Consider the following 11,609-nt stretch of genomic DNA (forward strand, 5'->3'; position numbering starts at 1 on the left):
CAGCTGAGGAAATTATCAGTGAACTTGGAGACAAGTCAATGGAAATTTTACAAAGTAAAATGCAAAAAAAAAAATAATAAGTGGAAAAAAAATGGAGAACCCAAGAGCTATGGGAAAATATCAACAGTTTAACAAACTGGATCCCTACCAGGAGAAAAGGGAGATAATAACATAAGAAAAGATGACACGAGAAGAAATGGCTCAAAAATGAAAATTAGTGGTAGTCACCAAACCACAGAAGCTCTGAAAACATCTAGGAGGAGTACAAAACACACAAACACTGCCCCCAGGGCCTGCTGTATTTAAACCTCTGCAAATTAATGAACAAAAGAAAATCTTGAAGGGGACTGGAGGGGCAGGCGCTAGCAGGGTGATTATTATTTACTGAGGAAGAAAGAAAAGAATTACAAGAGGCAGTTCTTTTAAAAAAGCATGTGAAAAAATAAAGACTTTATCAAAATAACAAAATTCAAGAGATGTGATTGTCAACAGCATATTCTATAAGAAGGAATTTCTTCAAAAAGATACATGAAATAGGGATGTTAGAGGTTCATCAAGATTGGCATGCTTGGTGCCAAGGATATATTACAAGCGATTTTTTAGAGTGATGGTGTTATGCCCAAGATTTCAATATCATCCTCCAAAACCAGAGACTGCTGGGGAGACCGAGTCACGCATGCAAAAGCAAAGGGCTTTATTATGGGTTTAGGCTGGCCGGGCCTCAACTCGGGCTCACAGACTTCACCAGCGCAGTGGATCCGTGCTGAGAGCCCCAAACAAGGGTGGGGCAGGGCCTTTCTGGGTTTGGGAATGGGGAGTTACAGGAAATTGTGACAGAGGTACAGTGACCCAATCACAACATTTAGAGTGTTAACCCATCACAGAGTGGACCCAGGACCCAGGACCCTCAAGTTGGGTGTAACTAGCCTTGAGCAATAAGTGATTACCTATAGCTTCCATTTCTAGGCCCGCCCTTAGGAATGTTAAGGGTGTTAGCTGGACTTTCCTGATTGGGTGTTACAAGGGTGGTCCCTCCTGCCTTGGGCAATGTGTGCCCTTTTATTCTGAGAAACCCGGACACCTAGGCCTCCAAGGTCAGAGGGAAACTTGAAGCCTGTCCTGGAGTCTGTTTGGTTCAGACCTGCATCCTTACAATGGACCTGAGCGGTACTGAGGGGATGCATAACATGATCATTCACACGGCAAGTCCCATACATTGTGCATCACAGACCCTCTCTGTCGAGATTATCCAAATCTCAAAGTGCTCAAAAGCATGTGTGGTTAGTTACTACCACATTGTGCAAAGCAGACTTAGACCCTTCATAAACATAGTCACCTTCCCTTGGCAAACATTTGATTGAGGATTTCTGTTGTGCCCAGATCGCAGTATTCCCCAAAAACCAGAGACCACCAGGGAGACCAAGTCACATATGCAAAAGCAAAGGGCATTTATTCGGGCTTCAGCTCGGGCTCCCAGACCTCACCAATGCAGTGGATCCATGCTGAGAGCCCCGAACAAAGGCTGAGTAGGGTTTTTATGGGGTTTGGAAAAGGGGGTTACAGAAAATTATGACCTAGGTACAGTGATCCAATCATCATTGCATAACAGCCTTAGCAACAATTCTAACCATACACATTGTCCAGGGTGTTCGTTACTTTTGGCAGGACCCAATCACAGCATTTAGTGTTTCTTTGAAAATGGCCAATTACAGGGTGGGCCATGGTCCCCCACGTTGGGTGAGTAACTGGTTAGTCTGGCATTAAACAACAGGTAACTATCTATGGTTTCCACCTCCAGACCTGCCCGTAGGAATGTTAAGTGTGGTAGCTGGTGCAAGGGTGCTGCAAGGGTGGTCTCTTGCTGAGCAGTAGGTGTCCGTTTCCTGCTATTGTCTAATGATTCTGGGAAACGGAAACGTAGGCCTTTAAGCTCAGAGGGGAAGCTTAAAGCCTGCCGTGGAGTCAGCTTGGTTCAGACCTGTGTCCTTTCAATTTCGAAGAGCCACGTTTCTCCGGAATAATTGATAACTTCTACGCCACATTCCACAGCCCCATGCCTATCACTAGCAGGTCACAACACTCTATGTGCTGTGACGGGATGTGGTTTTGGGACCTCTCCCAACCGCTCTTCAGGCAGCAGAACAACTGATCAGTGTGTTACCTGGAGGAACGGCACTACTGAGAAGCAATGGAAAGCAGGGTGCAGATGGTCCCTTACAGGGAGGGCTCTAGAAGGTACCGGTGTGCATGCACACTCACAGTGCTTGAGTGCTGCACAGATCTCTTCACTTCAGTTGTTTTAGACAGATCTCTTTTGCATTATTCCCTCCTTTTTCATACTTCCTTTCAGATGTGGAGTGATGTTGGAAAGGCCAAGGGCTTTTGGGGAGCCTAGGGAAGCAGAATTTGGGCTTACTAGGATATATTTATGTCATTCACCATCAGTTCCATTTATAGGCTTTGGACGGATTCTGTGATTAGTAAGTATAAGGTATGTGAAGATCCATGTTTTATACATCCCAGTGTACACAGTGGGTGATAAATTGCAACTGACCATGCTGAAAGAAAAACTAAATTATCTTTCTATTCTCTTTACATAAAACAATAATGCAAAGTCATGGTCATATAAAAAAATTAAAGTATGTGAGTGAAAAATTATAGGATGACATAGAGGTATATCAAACTAATAGTAAATATTTATTCTGTTTTTTGGATTTTCAGATGTTTATATTTGTTAGCTTATTAAAATATATAATTTGTTGTGATTTTCTTTTTTTTTTGCTATTCACTTTTGAATTTAATTTGTAATACTAATCTTGTTTAATCTTTCTCTTTTTTAATGTCCTCTTTATTTTTGAGATAGAGAGAGACAGCATGAGCAGAGGAGGGTCAGAGAGAGAGGGAGGCACAGAATCTGAAGACAAGCTCCCCCCCAAAAAAAAAACAAAAAGACAAGCTCCAGGCTCTGAGTTAGCAGTCAGCACAGAGCCCGATGCGGGGCTCAAACCCACGACCCGCAAGATCATGACCTGAGCTGCCAGACGCTCAACCAGCTGAGCCATTCTGGTGCCTCATGTTTAATCTTTCTTAGTGAAGGCCCTCGACATTGCATAAACCACAAAACCTAGACTTTTTTTTTCTCAGTGCTCACGATTGCATGAGCAATCAATTTACTGGTTCAATACGCAGTCTCTGTTTATTGTGTTAAGTTTTTTAAAATGTTTTTTTCTTTTCTTTTTCTTTTTTAAGAAACAGAGAGAAAGGAAGAGTGGGGAAGGGGCAGAGAGAGAGAGGAAGACACAGAATCCGAAGCAAGCTCCAGGCTCTGAACTGACAGCACAGACCCAATGTGGGACTCAGACTCACAGACCTTGAGATCATCACCTGAACCGAAGTTGGACACTTCATGCCCCTGTTCATTGTGTCCCTGTTCATTGTGTTTTTAAACAAAACTTTATTGTGGCTAACTTAAAAAATGTCTTGATATTAGGCACTAATAATAATTTATCTCCATAATTCTTCTATTAAAATTGTCTTCATGACTAATAGAAAATGTCAAAAATTATTTTAAAAGAAATAAAAGAATATCTACTGTAGTAGTGTGACTTGATGACTATATTTATGCTCTAGCAGTTGATGACTTCAGACTGAGGTGAGCTGGTTAATTGGTCCTTCAAGAAAAAAGCCATAAGGTGTCATGTTTACAGATTCCCTTTGTAGAAACACTCCCACAAGGGCCCATTTCCAGCTACTAAGCATCTAGGGGTCAATCCGCTCTCCTCAGGTGGCTCCGGGCTCAGCACACCACTCCCGTTGAACTTCAGTGAAGCTACTGTTTATGTTGGTAAAGAGGAGGGATGATGAATGTCTTCCATCCGTTCAATGTCCACACTTCCATTTGTCCACACTCACTGCCAGACTTTCAGTTTATGTCTCTGTTCTGTGTAGAACATCAAAATCAAAAGTGGTCAACTGCTTTGAAAAGCTGAATTGGAGAGTCCTAAATCCTCTGTTAAGGCGGACTGTCCACATGAGGACACCTGTGACTACAGGACTGGCAGATAAGCCCACCCACGGCGCTCCAGCGTGAGGAAGCACGGTTCTCAAAGCCAGTGGGGCTAAGACACCCTCATGAGGAGTGCGACAATGCTCAGGAGACAAAACATCCATTAAATACTAAGGGCCTAAAACAGGAGTCAGGGATTCTGCATCATGCCAACCCATACAGAAACTTTAATCTTGTATACAGAAAAAGTACATGAGCATATACAAACAATATCTGCAAACAAAAATCCAAGGTCATGTATGTACATCATCCATCTTCCATGGTTCATCTTATGTTCAATGCTAATGGTTCCTCCTATTCCCTTCTCCCTCCCACTGCACAGTGGAAACGCCTGCAAAATGAAGTCAGTATCCTCACTCACGTCCCTACCTCTTGTCTTCCTTCTCCACCGCACTTCCCAGCCCGACTTCCTCCACCTTCTGCACGTCCCCCAGGAAGGTGTGAGATAACTCTGTCGTTCCCTTACTTAAAATTCTCAAAGAGTTCTCTACCGTCGGACATATATACATAGAATACATAGGATCCATCATTGTAGAAAAAGCCGTAAGAGGGTGGCGCTAAGTTTCCTTTTCAGTTTGTCTTCTAAATTCCTAATCTTATACTCTACGTTCTGCTTACACAGAAATTACCGTGCGCTTTTCTGAAAACACACACACACACACACACACACACACACACACACACACACAGCTCTCACTAATATCTCTGCTTATGTCTGAAGTAACTGTATTCCCCTAACCTTTCCAGTCTGGTGAAAACTCATTTGTCCATGACCAAGTATCATTCTTTGTAAGACACTGCCAAGAAAAAGTGATTAAAACTCCTTCTCTAAAATATGCTAGAGCAACGAGCCAGCTTTTCTTGTGTGTTCCCCAATCCTTCCCAGTTAATGTGTAGGAACAATTTTAATGTTTAATGCGGTGAGTATTTGAGCACCCTTGCACTGGACATTATTAAAGGTGGGCCATTTCTGCTCATATTTTATTCCCACCACCCAGGCACACTGCTCAACAAATATTTGCTGAATGAATGAGTGAATGTTGGATATGCCTGACTGTTGACATGACATAAATTTTGCTCTAAAATAAGTAAAAATGACCTATGACAATAAATCCAAGGCTAAGAAGCAGTTATTTACTACTAGGACATATTCACACTTGTACACCTGCTGTCTCTGGTTCCCTTTATCGATATTGTAACACATTTATATGCAATCATATGCTCAATAAATCTTAGTAGTCTGAAGTTCATGTAATGTATCAAATCAGAGTCTTCTATTTTAAATATTTTTGGTTTTGTCCTTTTGAAACCATAATTAAAATTACATCTAAAGAACACTTAACAAATTTGAGGATAAAAATATATCCCATGCTATTAGAAGATCATAACTAGAAATATAGTCAGTCTGTGATCTTTTATGATTAATATCTATTCTACCCATCAAATTTTATGATCTAATCATTTCCTAACTTTCCAGATTTAGATCTGACCACTGATATACAAACATATTTCTGTTGGTGTTAATTTCAAGGTCACTTCATATACCAATTTAAACTATAGTTAAATTATCTCAAAACAGAGGTATTTTAAAATTTGTTTTTGGGGAAATTGTGATTATAAGTCCATTATTTTTTAAAGCAGAAAGATGCTTTTGGGAGGTGCCTGAGTGACTCATTGGTTAAGCATCTAACTTCAGCTCAGGTCATGATCTCGTGGTCCATGTATGAGTTCAAGCCCTGCATCAGGCTCTGTGCTGACAGCTTAGAGCCTGGAGCCAGTTCCAGATTCTGTGTCTCCCTCTCTGCCCCTCCCCTGCTCATGCTCTGTCTCTCTCTGTGTCTCAAAAATAAATAAATGTAAAAAAAATATGCTTTTGGGTATGTAACTAGAGCTGATATCTAATTACTAAGGAAGGAACATTGACTAATGAATGACTCAGAGTCAGGAGAGCAAATCCAATGCCCTTCAGTGATTTTGGAAATAAATACAGAAATCTGAAACTACAAGATAACAGAATGTTAGGATACAAGAATGCACTGCATTTAGTTAAAGACACAAAACCACATAGTGATTCAAAGTATGTCAGATGCTTCAAGGTAAATATCCATATGAATAGAAGACCTGCGTTTGTTGAATCAATTAATATTATGCTCCTATGTTACTTTCAACAACAATATATATGCTTTATATTTTTAATATAATTCATTGTCAAATTGATCTCCATACAACACCCAGTGCTCATCCAAACAAGTGCCCTCCTCAGTGCCCATCACCCACTTTCTTTGATTTATATTTTAAAATAGAATACATTAACAACCTCTGACAAATACTTTGGATGCATTTTCTGTTTCAAATGCACTTAAAGTGATCACAGAATTAGATACTTTCATTTCCCATCTCACTGAAAGAATTTCCTTTCCTTCCTTAGTTTAGTACCACACTGCTTTCCTTGTGCCAGACATTCTGAGTTCCTCCATTTCTTTCCCTTTCCCATGGCTCTGTTCATATTTCCTTTATAGCTCCTACTATATTTTACTGCAAAATATCTGTTTATATTTCCTCTCTCTCCCTCATTACATTAAAATCTCTTCAAATTTTGGAATTAGATTTCAATTTAAAAAATGTAAACGATCCTAGCACTGTGTAGTTTCATTGCCAGCACTTGGTTCTCCATAACTGACATTCCATATCTCTTTTTTGAAGCAATACCCAGGATAACAGTGCAAAATGCACAGATGTAGTCAATTCTCAGTTCCCGCGGGAGGTGAAAATGCTACAGGTTAGCTGCAAGGAGATTTCCTGCATAAAAAGGTCTAGTCACAAGGTGAATACTAGATCCAAAAGTTTTAGGCTACCAACACCTACATTGTTAGGACCCAGCACACTGGAAAACTTTTTTACTCTATTAAAGTTATAAATGGTTCCTTTGCAATGACACATATTCACTTCTGAAATTAAGCTTGAGAACATGCTAGAAGAAACATCATTGCCTTTTTCAGAGAAACTTCTCAATATGAATGCATTATAAGAGAATATTAATGCAAAGTAGAAACTTCAGATTCCAAAATTCAAAAGAATGTGAAAACTCAATGGGGAGTTTAAGACCATCATGTAGAAATTTCAGAGTAATTGGACAGGAACCATCTTAAGGTCTGTAAATCCAAAAGGAAGATAAAGAGTAATAGAGAGTAGACATTGAAGGCCTATTTTTTGAAAGCATCTCTTTGCAGGAAGAAATATTCCATATCCAGTCTCCCTCTCCTACCCACCAGGAAGGGGAATGTGGGGTTCTTTTTTTTCACCTTAAGTCTAGAAAGAAAAGCTTATTAATAAGACCATTAGAAACTTAGCCCTACAGTTTCAGGATGTAGAGGATGTGTGTCTGACCCCCATAAAACCGATCCAAGAGATCAGGTGGGCATTTTCTCTTACATTAGAGCATGAAAGAGATGATTTAGTTAGGATCTTCTTGAACTCCAAATACTGACGGGGCCATGCATGCACAGGTGTAAGTGCTCCGTGTGTGAGGAACAGAAGCTGTGGAAACCAGGTTAAAGTTTGTAGGCAGGACTTCCTGGAAAGGTAGCACCTCTTTCCAAGGAGGAGTAGAATGGTTGGAAGGCCGGTGCGGGGGATCCAGAAAGAAACCTCAGGAAAAAAAGAAGCCATCCTTGTACCCCTAGGGAAAGAATTAGCTTTAATCTTCTGCAGTCTGGGAGTATAGAAAGTCATTTTATGACAGGACCTGTCAAGAAAGAGTATTCGGACCTTTTATCTAAAGTCAGTCATTCATTTGAGACGGAAGTGTGTGTGAATAAGAGAACAGGCAATGATGCTTGCTTCTAGAATCACGTGCTCCCTCTCACATGGAGAAAGGGAGTGCACCAACACAGTGTCTGTGCCTTAAGCTACATGGGAGCTGTTGTTACTAAAAGCCAGCAGAAAAGTATTGATGCCACTCCCTGGAGCAGGTTAAATGAAGACAAAAATAAAACTAATTTCTAATTACATTGCTCAAGTTCTGCTTATTGGATATAGCTGGTACAGTATGTTTTAATGATTAACTCAGTGATTGTTTAAACAGTATCTAATAATTTAATATGAAATGTTTTATGCTACATAGAAAGCTGTCATTAAATTGTTCACATGCTTTTGTAATACAAATTAAATCCAGACCAATGCAGGCATTTTAAAAGGTGAGAATGTATGGGTTTCAAACCTGGCTTTGTCAAGTCTGAGCTCAGGAGTGAGTGTGCGGGTGTGAGCCAAGTTTGCTAAGAGTGCCCTGTGGAGAGAGCAGACTGTTGCCTTCTCTTTTCCTCTGTACTCCATGTAGGAGTGAGAGAGAGAAAACTGCTGCCTTACATAATTTCAATTAAGACATAGTTTATGTGCAGTGAACTTCAGAGATCCCAGATGCACAATTCAAGCAGAAACAGTTTTGATAAATTAAGTAAAGAAGAAAGTAATCTGATATTTCTTATGTACCCTAGGCTGTTTTTGTCCTACATTATTCAGTTTTTTAATTTATTGCTTTTCTCATTAATTTCTCCCAGAAAGTTCATGTATTTGCATATGTAAATTGCTCAAAATTCTTAATTAGAAAATAAGTGTCTTTATAATACATCTGACCCTTGAGTAATGTGAGGGTTAGAGGTGCTGATCTTCATGTAGTTGAAAATTCCATATGTAACTTTTGACTCCCTCTAAAAATTGTAGCAGTCTACTGTTAACTGGAAGCCTTATGAATAAACATAGCCAACACATTCTTTGTATGTTACATTATTATACACTTTGTCCTTACAATAGCACAAGCTAGGGAAAATAAAATGTTATTAAGACAATAATGAGGAAGATGGAGCACCTGGGCGGCTGTTGGTTGAAAGTCCGACTCAGCTCAGGTCATGATCCCAGGGTCCTGGGGTCGAGCCTGACACTGGGCTCTGTGCCGAGCAGGGAGCCTGCTTGGGCTTCTGTCTCTCTCCCTTTGCCCTCCTCCTCTGCTCACGTTCTCTCTCTTTTTCTCTTTATCTCTCTCTCTCTCTCTCTTTATCTCTCTCAAATTAAAAAAAAGAAAAATAAAAAAAGAGGAAAATAACAAGGAAGAGAAAATGCATTTGCAATAATGTTTTGTTAAAAAATCTGCCTATAAGTGTTGAATGTGTATATTGAACACCTGAAACTAATAAAACACTATCAAACTATACTGAAATTAAAATTAAAAAAACGAAAAAGACCAAAAATAATCCGCCTATGACTGAACCATATAGTTTAAACCCCTGTTGTTCAAGGTCACTCTACATCATTCAGGTTTTCTCTTATCAGCGTGAGTGTAGGTATTGAATAGGGCCACCCAACAGTTTCTTTGTTTCTCTTTTCATCTAGAAAGTTAGAGGAGTATGTCATATTCAGATCTAACTATTTTATTACAGGAAATATTTCTTGATTAGAATTAAGGGTATAAACACAGTGTCCTTCTTTAAGCAAAGGTATCAAGGTTTCAATAAATTCTGTTTGGTAGAAACTATAAATATAAGTCTCAGTGGTTTTATTTATTATGTTTTAATATTTCATTGAATAAATTTGACATGTTACTACAGGTTTGTACCTTTAAACACCATAGATCTAATCCCCACCCCCATCCTCTTGTAACCACCATTTTACTCTATTTTTTATAGGATTGGTTTTGTTTAGGTTCCGCATATAAGTGATATCATACAGTACTTGTATTTTGTATGGCAAGAGAAACAATGAACAGAACGAAAAGAAAAGCTACAAAATGAGAGAAAAATTTTGCAAACCATATATCAGGTAGGGGGTTAATATCCAAAATGTATAAAGAACTCATAAAATTTAACAACAACAACAACAACAAAAACGATCAAACATGGGCTGATCAAAATAGGCATGTTTCAAAAGGAAATCTACCAAGGCTAACAGGCACATGAAACAGCGCTCAACATCACTAATCATCAGGGACATTAAAATCAAAACCATAATGAGGTTAAACCCAGACCTGTCAGAATGACTGCCGTCAAGAAGACAAGAGACAACAGGTGCCGGTGATGTGGTGGAAAGGGACACTTAAACATGGTTGGTGGGAATATAAATTGTCCCAATCACTATGGAAAGCAATATGAAAGCTCCTCAAAAAATTAAAAATCAACCTATCATATAATCCAACAATTCCACCTCTGCATATGTACCCAAAAGGAGTGAAAACAGTATTCAACTGGATATATGCAAATTAACGAATAAAGTGATGTGCTACCTACATCAATGGAATATCATTCGGCCGTATGTAAGGTGGGTATCTTGCCATGTGCAACAACATGGATGAACTTTGAGCACATTATGGAGCTCGTGGACAAACCCTGAGATGAATGAGATAAGTCAGAGAAAGATAAGTACTGATTTGTTTTAATTCAGACTTCACTTTGTACTCTTTAATAATGAGCATTTAGTTAATGATAGACTATTGATAATTCTTCAAGAAGACCTGAAATATATATTTGGAAAAACTTATGCACACATTATTAATTTAAATTTATAACATTGATCTTTTTCATTTTAATTTTTCTTTTACATACCCTAATAATTTAAAATTAAAATGTTGATCTTTTCCATTTTAATTTTTCTACCTTTTCCCCATGGAGAAACACTGGGACCAAGGAGGAAGCAGATGTCTTGGTGAGTGTGACCTAACTAGACTTTGGGGTGAATGTAACAAGTATACGAAGTAACAATCTCTATTAGAAAGGATGGCACTGAGGTAATGGAACAGAGTCCAGCAACCAAGAAGACGTTAAGTCGGTAAGCCTCCCAAGTGTATGACAAGATCATTGTTGATGAAGTTCCACCTGCTGAACTTTTGCATGTGAAAAAATCAATTCAGAATTCCAAGTATGTCTTCATATTAACACATTCACATCTCTACTTTCATTTCCTTTACGCTAATATTCCTTCACATTTTTTTCTTCCTCAAACACCAGCTACATATTATACGGCTGATTCTTGAACAACAGGGGTTTGAACTGTATGGATCCTCTGGTGTGCAGGCTGTTTACTATATTTACAGGATGGTCATAAAAATGCATTTTCTCAATGCAAAATGCTTATTGACTCATGATGTGGTTTCATCTTAGCTTGGGCAAACCATGCAGTATTTAACACATAGTAACAGAATGTTTACTATTGAAGCTTGAAAAGATGTGAGCTCTTTGTGTGCAATCTTTCATTTATGCATGTGAGAGGGTTTTCTTTTTTTAAATATTTTTACATTGTAGTACTTGTTTTGCTTGTTGGGGGTGTTTGCTTATTTAATACATTCCGTCAAGGACAGAAATTACATGCTGTTTTTTTTTTGTTTTTTTTTTGTTTTTTTTTTCCCCCCTAGGAAGTGTGTCTTGGGTTTTTCCCTTATTATTTTCATTACTTTTTTTTTCCCTCTTCTTTTTTTGGTGGTGGGGGTGGTTATGTTTAAATGAAGTTGCTTTTACAGCACCAAAGACTTAATCATCCATTTCCTACATAAAAGGTAGCT

This window comes from Suricata suricatta, chromosome 15, assembly GCF_006229205.1.
Source record: "Suricata suricatta isolate VVHF042 chromosome 15, meerkat_22Aug2017_6uvM2_HiC, whole genome shotgun sequence".
NCBI lineage: Eukaryota > Metazoa > Chordata > Mammalia > Carnivora > Herpestidae > Suricata > Suricata suricatta.